Raw genomic sequence first — 12,390 nt, forward strand, 5'->3', positions numbered from 1 at the left:
TAGTACTTGGTTTATGCTATGATCATGATCTCTTGTAGATTGCGAAGTTAACTATTGCTATGATAATATTGATGTGATCTATTCCTCCTACATATGCATGAAGGTGACAAGTGTGCATGCTATGATAGTACTTGGTTTAGTCTTTTGATCTATCTTACACTAAAGGTTACTAAAATATGAGCATTATTGTGGAGCTTGTTAACTCCGGCATTGAGGGTTCGTGTAATCCTACGCAATGTGTTCATCATCCAACAAGAGTGTAGAGTATGCATTTATCTCATTCTGTTATGTGATCAATGTTGAGAGTGTCCACTAGTGAAAGTGTAATCCCTAGGCCTTGTTCCTAAATATCGCTATCGCTGCTTGTTTACTTGTTTTACTACGTTACTACTCGCTGAGTTACTACTGCTTGTTCATCGTCCCGGGCAAAGCACTTTTCCGGTGCCGTTGCTATTACTTATTCATACCACCTGTATTTCACTATCTCTTCGCCGAACTAGTGCACCTATTAGGTGTGTTGGGGACACAAGAGACTTCTTGCTTTGTGGTTGCAGGGTTGCATGAGAGGGATATCTTTGACCTCTTCCTCCCTGAGTTCGATAAACCTTGGGTAATCCACTTAAGGGAAACTTGCTGCTGTTCTACAAACCTCTGCTCTTGGAGGCCCAACACTGTCTACAAGAATAGAAGCTCCCGTAGACATCACTAGGGTTTAGGGTCAGGGTTAGGGTTAGGGTTAGGGTTTAGGGTCTAGGGTTTAGGGTTCAGTGTTTAGGGTGTTTAGGTTTAGGGATTAGGGATTATAGATTTAATGTTTTAGGGTTGTTTAAGGTTTAGGGATCATCGATCGAGTGCGCACACACATTATTAGAGGCACCCGCGCCTTTACGCATAAATTGCATGCATATATATGTGTGCTTTTTGGCCACCAACGATATATAGATGATCGAGAGAGAGAGATTGAAATCCCCAAGAATATGTTCAAATATACATTAAAATATATGCACGAATGCATGGTAGGCCATGCATGCACACTAATTATATATATATATATATATATATATTATGAGGCAACTTAATCAAATGTGTTTTCATTCGAGAGAACTTGTCAAAATTAGAGTTAATTAATTTATCACGATAATTATATAATTAATTAATGAATCTCAGGGATATGTTATACAACATGATCGATATAGGCCATGTATATATTAATTGGTGTTAATCTAAGGTTTGCTAGCTAGCTGCTATATATAGAGCATGTTTTTATTAGATCGGGTTATAGCTAGTATACTTTAGGGTTATGTGTTTTCATTAAGTAGGGTTGATTAGCTATGGTTAGTTACATATATATGGTTTAGGGTTAATGCATGGCACATTTAATTTAATTAGAGGACCGCGAGGCACCCCCGGCCTGCTTGATGCACAATTAAGTGTCGTTGGCCTATATATAGGGTTTAATTAGGGTTTAGGGTTAGGGTTAGGGTTTAGGGTATAGGGTTTAGTGTTTAGGGTGTTTAGGGTTTAGGGATTAGGGTTTTAGGGTTGTATAAGGTTTAGGTATCATCGATCGAGTGCGCACACACATTATTAGAGGCACCCGCGCCTTTGCGCATAAAGTGCATGCGTATAGTTTAGGGTTATTTGTTTTAATTAAGTAGGGTTTGATCAGCTAGGGTTAGTTACATATATATGGTTTAGGGTTAATGCATGGCACATTACATATAGTTTAAATCTCAAGAATGTTTATACATGATAGGCCATATGTGCAAAGGAATTTTTTCCCCGTGAACTTGTCAAAATTCGAGTTTATCAGTGCCAATGGAAACTAGTCCAAAAAGTTACATAGAGGACCAAAAGTACTAGACAATAACTAATAGAACCGGCAACTTTACAAAAAGGACCCCAAAACATATAGAAGAAAATCAATCGAGTCCTTCTCGTCCGCACATCAGATCTCTGCTCCGCATCCTTTCCAGCAACTCCGTCGCCGGGGACGCACCACTTGGGACGGTGTCGCCGGTAGTCGCCAGGACGAAGGAGAAGAAGGGCCTCAACGAACGGCATATTGGCTGCGAGAAGGGCCGCGAAAGGCCAAGATGTGCACGGGCAAGACGGATGACGCCGTTGTATGCCCCGAGCTTGTGAACTTTAGCAGCTTGACTTCCCCATTGGCCGGATCCGAGCACTCGACCAAAGCAAGCCTCACCGTTAGCGCCATCACATTGATAGCACCAGATCGGGGTTTGGCCGGCAAGATCCGCCAGATTCACCATAGGCCAGATCTGAAGCCGATGACGAGATCCCCGACTCCATTGCGCCATTCTGCTCATGGGAAACACTGGGATCTAAGCTTACAACAACACTAACTCCCTCGGATCCAAATTAGCTGACTCAACTTTGCTTATCTAAATATGGATGTATCCACACATGTTTTTACTCTAGATACATACACGTCTAAGGAAAGTTGAATCAATTAATTTAGTTCGGAGGGTGTACAATATACAGAGAGAAGTCGGCCTCGTCTCCGGTCGGCGAGGCCGCCGGAGAGAAGGGGGAGAGGAGCCGGGGGAGTGGGAGAGACTCGAGAGAGAAAGAGAAGAGGAAGAAATGAGAGCTCCCTTGGGAAGAACATTATTTTTGTCGTTCTGCTCGTAGCTTGAAATTGAAAATTTCGGCCGCGCGCCAAATCATCCCGCCGCATCCATTCGAAAATCCCGTGACCAGTTTTACCCTTTTAACCCTGGTCCGGAAGCTACAACCCACCGACCATGGAGGGCTCATTCGGTAACAATGAAATATCTTGCCTAGATCCCGAACCCTCCCCACAGGCCCACACCCACCCACCAACCATTCGCCCCATTATCTCAAAAATACTCTCACACGCCAAAGCTCTGACTCTCTACAGTACTAGATCTGCTTCGCCGCCGGCATACTCCTCCACAGCGTAGCCTTGATCGTGTTGGCTGTCCACCCACATGATCCGCTCCCCCGCCGCCCTCGTCACCGACGGATCTGCTTCACCGCCGACCTCGCCACCGACGGATCTGCTTCACCGCCGACCTCGCCACCGACTACCTCGGCGCAGCGGCTGTATCAACTTCACCGAATCCCTTGCCAGCCAACCCGATCTGCTTCACTAACGCCCGCTTCTCTCGAAACAGGGTCGATTCATCGTCTCCGCGTTCGCCGCCGCTGGAATGCAAGTTGCCGCCCCGTCCACCCCGCCGCAGCTTGGTTAGTACGCTGGCCCGTTATATCGCGGTGTTTCTTTAGCCATGTTTTGTGTAGTTATTTGCGGATCTCATATGCCGTTAACTTTCTTGATGTGTTGCTTCGCATGAAGTTTGTTTAAATATTGTACAAGTACAAAAGCATTATCCGGTCGCTACCATCCCGTTCATTCTATCGACACCTGTGTGCATCCACATATTTATAGCCTTATACCCATTCATTTGCTGCCAACTTGTTTTTGTACTCGCATGCTATTGTCGCATCGCTTTTATAGTCATGCTATGGGCATTTCCAATCTGCTTGTTCTTATACCACGTCATTAGCTCACCGCTAGCCGCTAGCTGTTTTCTCGTGTCTGCTATTCTCACACTGCTTTTATAATCATGCTATGTGCATTTCCAATCTGCTTGCTCTTATACCTCGTCTTTAGCTTATATAGTTATTGTTGCGTGCATGTCTGGTCTTTGTATTATCGTAGACTGACTTGTCAATGTTATTTTTCCTAGGGATTGATCATGCGAACCACTTATTAGAACATCCAACATTAACAGCGGGGACGCTAGGGAAGGTTGGAATCTGAGTTTTTGGTTGGTAATTTTGGCAGTTTACTTCCGTTATTATCTATAACCTATATGCATTGTTCCTTATGCAAGAGATTAACACTTGGAACCCTGCCATAGCAATGCCATTCATGCTTTACTATGTTTCGCCTATTTGATATGCTTGTCTTGGAGAAACTGCGAAGGTGATTTGAACCCGACATTTGGTCATTCTTAATGCCGGCTTACTTTATGTGGAAAACCTTGGCATTACCCTACTCTAAATCGAATGTCCGAAATTCGTATCTCATGCAAAGCAACATCTAGTTGGTTTTAATCTGATATCCGGTAAATATTGGCTTATTCATTTGGCGTGCTCAAGTTTTTTGTTATTTGAAACCAAGTTGACTTGGTCTTAAATGTGATATCTAAACACAGATTAAGGACAATGGAGCAGGAGGATTAGCATTTCACTTGATGGCTGAACCTAAAATGACGAGCATGTTGACCACGACTAGTGCACGCAAGAGAAGGACCCGCAGCGAGCCGAGTATGTGCTTAGTACATGCATCTTATCTTATCTTGTGCTTATTTCTCGCTACATGTCGTTATCCGATCTCTACATTGCGTAATACATGTTTGAATAGTTAATTGTTGTAACTATGTTTGCAATGTTACCAGAATGCAGCTTTTAATGAAGCGAGTCATCATTAGAAGATAGTCGCCAAAAAGGATCCGTAGCGACCCCAGTGCAACATTATGATGTAAGTTTGTGCTTAGTACAAGTTCCATACATTGTCTTATTTATGCAACTTGTTATTATCTTATATCTACATTGCATAATAAATGTTTGCATAGTTCATCGTTTAACTCTTTTTGCATTATTATCAGAATGCAGTTGTGATGAAGCAATCTTCATTAGAAGTGAGGCCCACAAAAACTTCTGCTATTTCTTCTGATGCATCTTCTCATAGCCGTCAACCTAGACCATTGCTTTCATCAAACAGTAAATATCTCAAGGCTGTACTTTATAAAAGACATGGTATTGCTGCTTTAAGATCTGTAGCTGATATGTTGACAAAGAGTACACAAGATTCAATCAAGGCGATTGCCAAATGTCAACGTGTTATTGATGATGCTAATAGAAGTCCTCAATGATTCTATGTATTTTTTTTATTTGGGCACATGAATTGCCTTGTAATTTTCCTACTTGTTTTATTTGTGTATGTAATTGTGTGTATCATTGATATCAGATTTTAGGCTCATGAAATTTAATGCAAGTTGACTAGTCAAACAAATAGGGCACTACAACAGATTGGGCCGGCCCACTTACAGTAGTGTGGGACCCACTTTCATTTTGGGCCAGCCCACTTCTTTAGTAGGCCGGCCCGGTTACACGATAGTGGGATCCACATGCTTATTGGGCCGGCCCACTATCTTGTTGGGCCAGCCCATTTGCTATATGGTGGTCCCACATGGTAAATGGGCCGGCCCTTTAACAGAAAGGTGGGACCCACATGTGTTTTTGGCCCGGCCCACTATCTTGTTGGGCCGGCCCACTTGCTATATGGTGGACCCCACATACTAAATGGGCCGGCCTTTTAACTGGAAAGTGGGAGCCACTTGTGTTTTTGGCCCGGCCCACTATCTTGTTGGGCCGGCCCACTTGCTATATGGTGGACCCCACATACTAAATGGGCCGGCCTTTTAACAGGAAGGTGGGACCCACTTGTGCTTTTGGCCCGGCCCACTATCTTGTTGGGCCGGCCCACTTGCTATATGGTGGACCCCACACACCAAATGGGCCGGCCCTTTAACGGAAAGTGGGACCCACTCGTGTTTTTGGCCCGCCCACTATCTTGTTGGGCCGGCCCACTTGCTATATGGTGGACCCCACATACTAAATGGGCCGACCCTTTAACCGGAAAGTGGGACCCACTCGTGTTTTGGCCCGGCCCACTTGCTTCTTGGGCCGGCCCGGCTTGTCGTAAGGTGGACCCCACATGTTAAATGGGCCGGCTCATTTAAGTTTTGACCAATCAACCTTAGAGGTTAGGCCCGGCCCACGTAACTAATGGACCAGCCCAGCTATATGGTTGACTGGTCAAACTATGTCAGCCGGCCCGGCCCGCTTAAGACGTGGCGAGCCTCGTGTGGGCCTACCATCTACCACGGGGTTTCAGCTGGTTAACGCCGTTAACCGCCGCTAACGGCGTCTCCCACGTGTCGGCTTGCATGACGTCGCCAGTCAACGGGCTCCCGAAACACTTGCGCAACGGTCCGATTTTCCGTGGCGGAAGGGCGCCCAAGCGCGACGGACCGAAAAACGTCGTTGGACTTTGCCTTACGCAGTTTCCACAACAGAACCCATATCGTCGGGTTAGGCCCATAGGCGACGAAAAATACCCCTTAGCGGACGATTTTGAGACGTTGTCTATCAGAACTTTTCTTGTAGTGAAATCAACACCCAGGTTCCTATTTTTACACGAAGCTTCCAGAAGACCGGAGAGGTCACGAAGTGGGGCCACGGGGCGCCGCCACAGTAGGGCGGCGCGACCAACAGGGGGCCCGCGCGGCCCTGCTGTGTGGGGCCCCCGTGACGCCCTTTGACCTGCCCTTCCGCCTACTTAAAGCCTTCGTCGCGAAACCCCCAAGCACCGAGAGCCACGATACGGAAAACCTTCCGGAGACGCCGCCGCCGCCAATCCCATCTCGGAGGATTCAGGAGATCGCCTCCGCACCCTGCCGGAGAGGGGAATCATCTCCCGGAGGTCTCTTCATCGCCATGATCGCCTCCGGATCGATGTGTGAGTAGTCCACCCCTGGACTATGGGTCCATAGCGTAGCTAGATGGTTGTCTTCTCCTCATTGTGCTATCATGTTAGATCTTGTGAGCTGCCTATCATGATCAAGATCATCTATTTGTAATCCTACATGTTGTGTTTGTTGGGATCCGATGAATATTGAATACTATGTCAAGTTGATTATCAATCTATCATATATGTTATTTATGTTCTTGCATCCTCTCCGTTGCTAGTAGAGGCTCCGGCCAAGTTGATACTTGTGACTCCAAGAGGGAGTATTTATGCTCGATAGTGGGTTCATGCCTCCATTAAATCTGGGACAAGTGACGTAAAGTTCTAAGGTTGTGGATGTGTCGTTGCCACTAGGGATAAAACATCGATGCTTTGTCTAAGGATATTTGTGTTGATTACATTACGCAACATACTTAATGCAATTGTCTCGTTGTTTACAACTTAATACTCGGAGGGGTTCGGATGATAACTCGAAGGTGGACTTTTTTAGGCATAGATGCATGCTGGATAGCGGTCTATGTACTTTGTCGTAATGCCCTGATTAAATCTCATAGTACTCATCATGATATATGTATGTGCATTGTTATGCCTTCTTTATTTGTCAATTGCCCAACTTTAATTTTTTCACCCAACATCTGTTTATATTATGGGAGAGACACCACTAGTGATCTGTGGACCCCGGTCCTATTCTTTACATCTGAAATACAATCTACAGCAATTGTTCTTTACTGTTCTTCGCAAACAATCATCATCTTCCACACAATACGTTTAATCCTTTGTTTACAGCAAGCCGGTGAGATTGGCAACCTCACTGTTACGTTGGGGCAAAGTTCCGTGATTGTGTTGTGCAGGTTCCACGTTGGCGCCGGAATCCCCGGTGTTGCGCCGCACTACACTCCGCCGCCATCAACCTTCAACGTGCTTCTTGAATCCTACTGGTTCGATTAAACCTTGGTTTCTTATCGAGGGAAACTTGCTCGCTGTGCGCATCACACCTTCCTCTTGGGGTTCCCAACGGAGGTGTCAACTACACGCATCAACGACATAGGTCTCCCGAGGACGATCGCAACCGAAACAATCAAAATAGACGACGCTTTTCTCGACGGTTCTCAGATTATGATGGTCTTGGTCAAATATCGGCTGGCTTCCAAGTAACTAGTGGAGGTAATAATCGAGATGATTATCAGAAGAGTAGTGAGCAGCGTAGCGATTATAGGGACGCTCCCCGTCCCAGCAGGCAAAATAATGGACCGCGTTCGAAAGGCTGTATGTATCACCCGAAGATCTCCTAAACGGACCATGCCATATGCACTTCTTTCTCGATAACAATGGGAAGAGGCAGTTGCGGCATCTGCAGAAGGATTGCCGAACTTTCCTAGCATTGCATAGGTACGCAGGGCATGCCAACGCACATGAAGCAAACAGAAACACCCAGGGACCAAGGAGTGAGATTCATCTCCCACCCCCACATGCAATTACAGACGAAAATCGACATCAGTTACAATTGGCGGCCACTCCAGACAACGGTCCTTATATTGACACCAACGGAGCAGTTTCGATGATTCAGAAGGGCAGACCTTCGAATAGGACTCAAAAATTAATTTCGCGACAAGTCTACATGGAAGAGAAGATGCCTCCACCAATGATTTAGTACCTAAATTTGTCGGGGAAGGACATAGGTTTCACCATAGCAGACCACCTGCAGCAAGTTCCACGACCAGGGCAATCAGCTTTGATCCTACCAGCGATGATCGCAGGATTTGACGTTTCACGTGTGTTCATAGATGGCGGCAGCATTTTAAACCTTATGTATGCAGATACATTGCGGAAGATGAACATATCATTGGCGAACTTGACACCAACTGACACGCGTTTCCACGGTATCACTCCTGAGAAGCCAAGTTATCCATTTGGAAAAATCGATCTCGACGTTCAGTTTTGAACCCGAGATAATTACAGAAGAGAGAAGCTGGAGTTTGAAGTTGTGGATTTCCCGTCGCAGTATCATGCTCTGCTAGGACGACCCGCTTATGCCAGATTTATGGTGGTACTGCATTACACGTACTTGTTGTGGAGGCTCCCTGGACCCAAGGGCCCAATCACAGTAAAGGGTAGTTTTGCCCTGGCAGATAAGTGAGACAAGGATTTTCATCGGCTGTCAGAAACTTTCGGGATGCAGGCAGAGGTCATGGCATCAAGGCTAATAGCTGATTATGATGTGTTGCCTGACGGAGGGAGGCCACTGAAGGAGCAAACCTTTGACACCACCAAAAACTCGAAGGAAGTGCAGATACACCCGACAGATCCTAAGAAGACGACAGCTATCGCAACAAACATGGATAGCGCGTAGGAAAGCGCGCTCGTCGAGTTCCTCTGTGAGCGCTGGGAAATCTTTGCATGGTGTCCAGCTGACATGCCAGGAGTACCCAGGGAACTTGCCGAGCACCCTCTTAATTTGGATCCAATGGCTAGACCAATTCGACAACCTTTGCGGCGTTTTTCGGAACCAAACCGCAAAGCTATGCTTTCAGAGATTAATCGACTTCGAGAAGCAAATTTCATCAAGTAGCTGCACATGGAGGTCACATGGGTCGCTAACCCAGTTCTGGTCCCGGAGGAAAACACTGGCATCCTTCGCATGTGCGTCGACTTCACGTGTCTCAATAAACATTGTCCAAAGGATCACTTTCCCCTCCCGAGGATCGATCAAATTATCGACTCCACAACGGGATGCGAACGGCTTTCCTTCCTGGACGCGTATTCTGGTTACAACCAGATCCGCTTAAAAGAAGAAGATGAGGTCAAAACAACTTTTTTAACACCTTATGGTGTGTTCTGCTAAAGAACGATGCCTTTCGGGTTGAAAAACGCGGGAGCCACCTATCAAAGGATGATGCAAAAGCGTCTCGCCACGCAGTTGGCATGAACGTTCAAGTATATATAGATGACGTTGTAATTACAACAAAGCAAGGGTTGTCTTTGATTGATGATCTCAAGGAAACCTTCGACAACCTCGACAAGTTTCGCCTCAAGCTAAACCCGACGAAGTGTTTCTTCGGCGTTCCTACGGGAGAGCTCCTTGGATACTTAGTATCAGCCAGGGGAATTGAGGCGAATCCCGAGAAAATACAAGAAATCGTGACAATGCGAAAGCCGACGAAGCTAAAGGAGATACAACAGCTGAAAGGATGTGTCGCGGCTCTGAGCAGATTTGTTGCCATGCTAGGAAAAAAGCGCTGCCCTTCTATGCGCTCATCAAACAAGGAGAAAAGTTCGAGTGGAACGAAGAAGCAGATAGGGATTTTGATCACCTCAAGCGCACAATCTCGACACCCCCAATACTGGTGGCGCCCAGGGAAAAAGAACGTCTCCTGTTGTATATCGCGGCCACACCCCAGGTGGTCAGCACGATTCTTGTGGTGGAAAGAGAAGAAGAAGGGAAAATTCATGGAATCCAGAGGCCGGTATATTTCATCAGTGAAGTTTTATCACCTTCAAAACAGCGGTACCCGCATTATCAGAAGTTGGCATATGGAGTGTTTACGACTGCAAGAAAATTACGGCACTATTTTTCGGCACATCCGATAATAGTGGTCAATGAGGCGCCTTTATCAAACATCTTGAACAATCCAGAAGCTACATACTGTGTCTCTCTTTGTGGAGTAGAGCTTTCCCCTCGGGACATCACATACGAAAAACGAAAAGCAATAAAGTCACAAATTCTGCCAGACTTCGTCGCAGAGTGGATGGAGCTGCAAAATACGGGACCCCCAGATTTGTCGAGTACTTGGACCATGAACTTCGACGGGTCCAAGAGAGTAGAAGGAGCTGGAGCAAGCGTGATATTACCGTCACCCCAAGGAGATAAGATGAAATACGTACTGCGGATGACGTTCCCCAACGCATCCAATAATGAGGCGGAGTATGAGGCGCTCATACATGGGATGAAGATGGCGAAGGCATGTGGAGCAACTCGACTGAAAATCTTTGGCGACTCCCAATTGGTGGCTCAACATGTGATGAACCAATGCGATGCAGTCAATGATAACATGATAGCATACAAGGAGGTATACAATGAACTCGAGAAACTCTTTGATGGATGTGAAGTGAACCATATCAGCAGACTCAGCAATGATGAAGCCGATGTTCTGGCAAATATCGGGTCACAATGTTTAGCAATACCACCTGGCGTATTCTGGGAAGAGATGAGTGAAAGATCAACTAAGGCGAAGAAAGCACCAAAACAGCCAAAGAAGAAAGAGAAGTCTAAGAAGGACTCGGGGGCTCCGGCAGATTTAGAAGCAAACACATCGGAGGAGGAAGAAGAATCACACGAGGTTATGATGGTGCAAGTTCCTTGGATGCAAGTTTACATAGCATATATTCTAAGTAAAGAGATACCCGAGGATCCGGTGGAAGCAAGACGAGTTATTCGACGATCTAAAGCTTTTACCGTGGTCAGGGAGAGCTGTACAACCGAAGTATATCGGGAGTATTGCGTAAATGCGTTACACCCAAAGAAGGAAGAGTCATACAGAAGGATGTGCACGAGGGAATATGCGGGCACCACGCAAGCAGCCGAGAAATAGCAGCCAAGCACTACAGTAGAAGATGCAAAAGAGATAGTTCGCACTTGTGATGCGTGCCAAAGATTTGCGGCAAAACCTCATTCTCCGGCAGCAGAGCTGATGCCAATACCTTTGTCATGGCCTTTTGCACAATGGGGTCTCGACATGGTGGGAAAATTACATAAATCTTGGCCAGGAGGATACGTGTATATGCTCGTGGCTGTCGATAAATTCACTAAATGGATTGAGGCAGTACCAGTAACATCGGCAGATGCAGCATCGATGGTAAGCTTCATCAAGGGCATAGCTTTTCGATTTGGTGTTCCTCACAACATCGTCACAGAGAACGACAACAATTTTACCTCCAAGGAATTCAAAGCATATTGTGTGGAAGTAGGAATCAAATTACACTTTGCATCGGTGGCGCACCCGCAAACAAATGGTCAAGTCGAAAAAGCAAACGGCATCATCTGCAACGGTATCAAGAAATGGTTGTTAACACCTCTAGAGAAAGCTCGACACACTTGGCCAGATGAGTTGCCTAGTGTGTTATAGAGTATACGGACAACGCCCAATACAGCAACACAAGAAACTCCGTTCTTCTTAGTCCATGGAGCTGAGGCGGTGCTACCGATAGAAATAGAACACAATTCTCCGAGAGTGGTAGAATATGATGAAGAAACTTAGAGAAAAGCACTGGAGGATGATGTTGATGCTCTCGATGAAGCTAGAGATAAAGTGTTGTCAAGAGTCACCAAGTATCAGCAGGACCTTAAAAACTACCACAGTCGACGTTTGCGACCGAGGTCTGTCCAAGTTGGCGACATGGTTCTTCGGCTAACGCAGGATAGCCATGAAAAATTCGAGTCACCATGGGTAGGCCCATACATCGTCTTCGAAGTAATCGCAGGAGGAGCATACAGAATAAAAGACAAGAAGATAGGGGTCACAAAACCAAACCCCTGGAACGTGGCGCAGCCTTCAGCGTTTTTACGCATAAGTCAAAAATAGAGTCATACATGTAAACATACAATCTACTGAAACGCTCGCGAGTTTTTAGACGCACTCTTTTCCTTTCAGGGCACCGAGTGGGGCTGAAAGGTTTTTAATGAGGCAAACTCGTGATGCTGCAATATAATAAAAATATTGATGATATATATTTTCTTCGTCAGGCTCGGGGGCTTTAAACTCGCAGATTCAACAAAATAGACTCGATCTTTACAATATATAACACGC

The sequence above is a fragment of the Lolium rigidum genome, chromosome 2, assembly GCF_022539505.1.
Source record: "Lolium rigidum isolate FL_2022 chromosome 2, APGP_CSIRO_Lrig_0.1, whole genome shotgun sequence".
In the NCBI taxonomy this organism is placed as follows: domain Eukaryota; kingdom Viridiplantae; phylum Streptophyta; class Magnoliopsida; order Poales; family Poaceae; genus Lolium; species Lolium rigidum.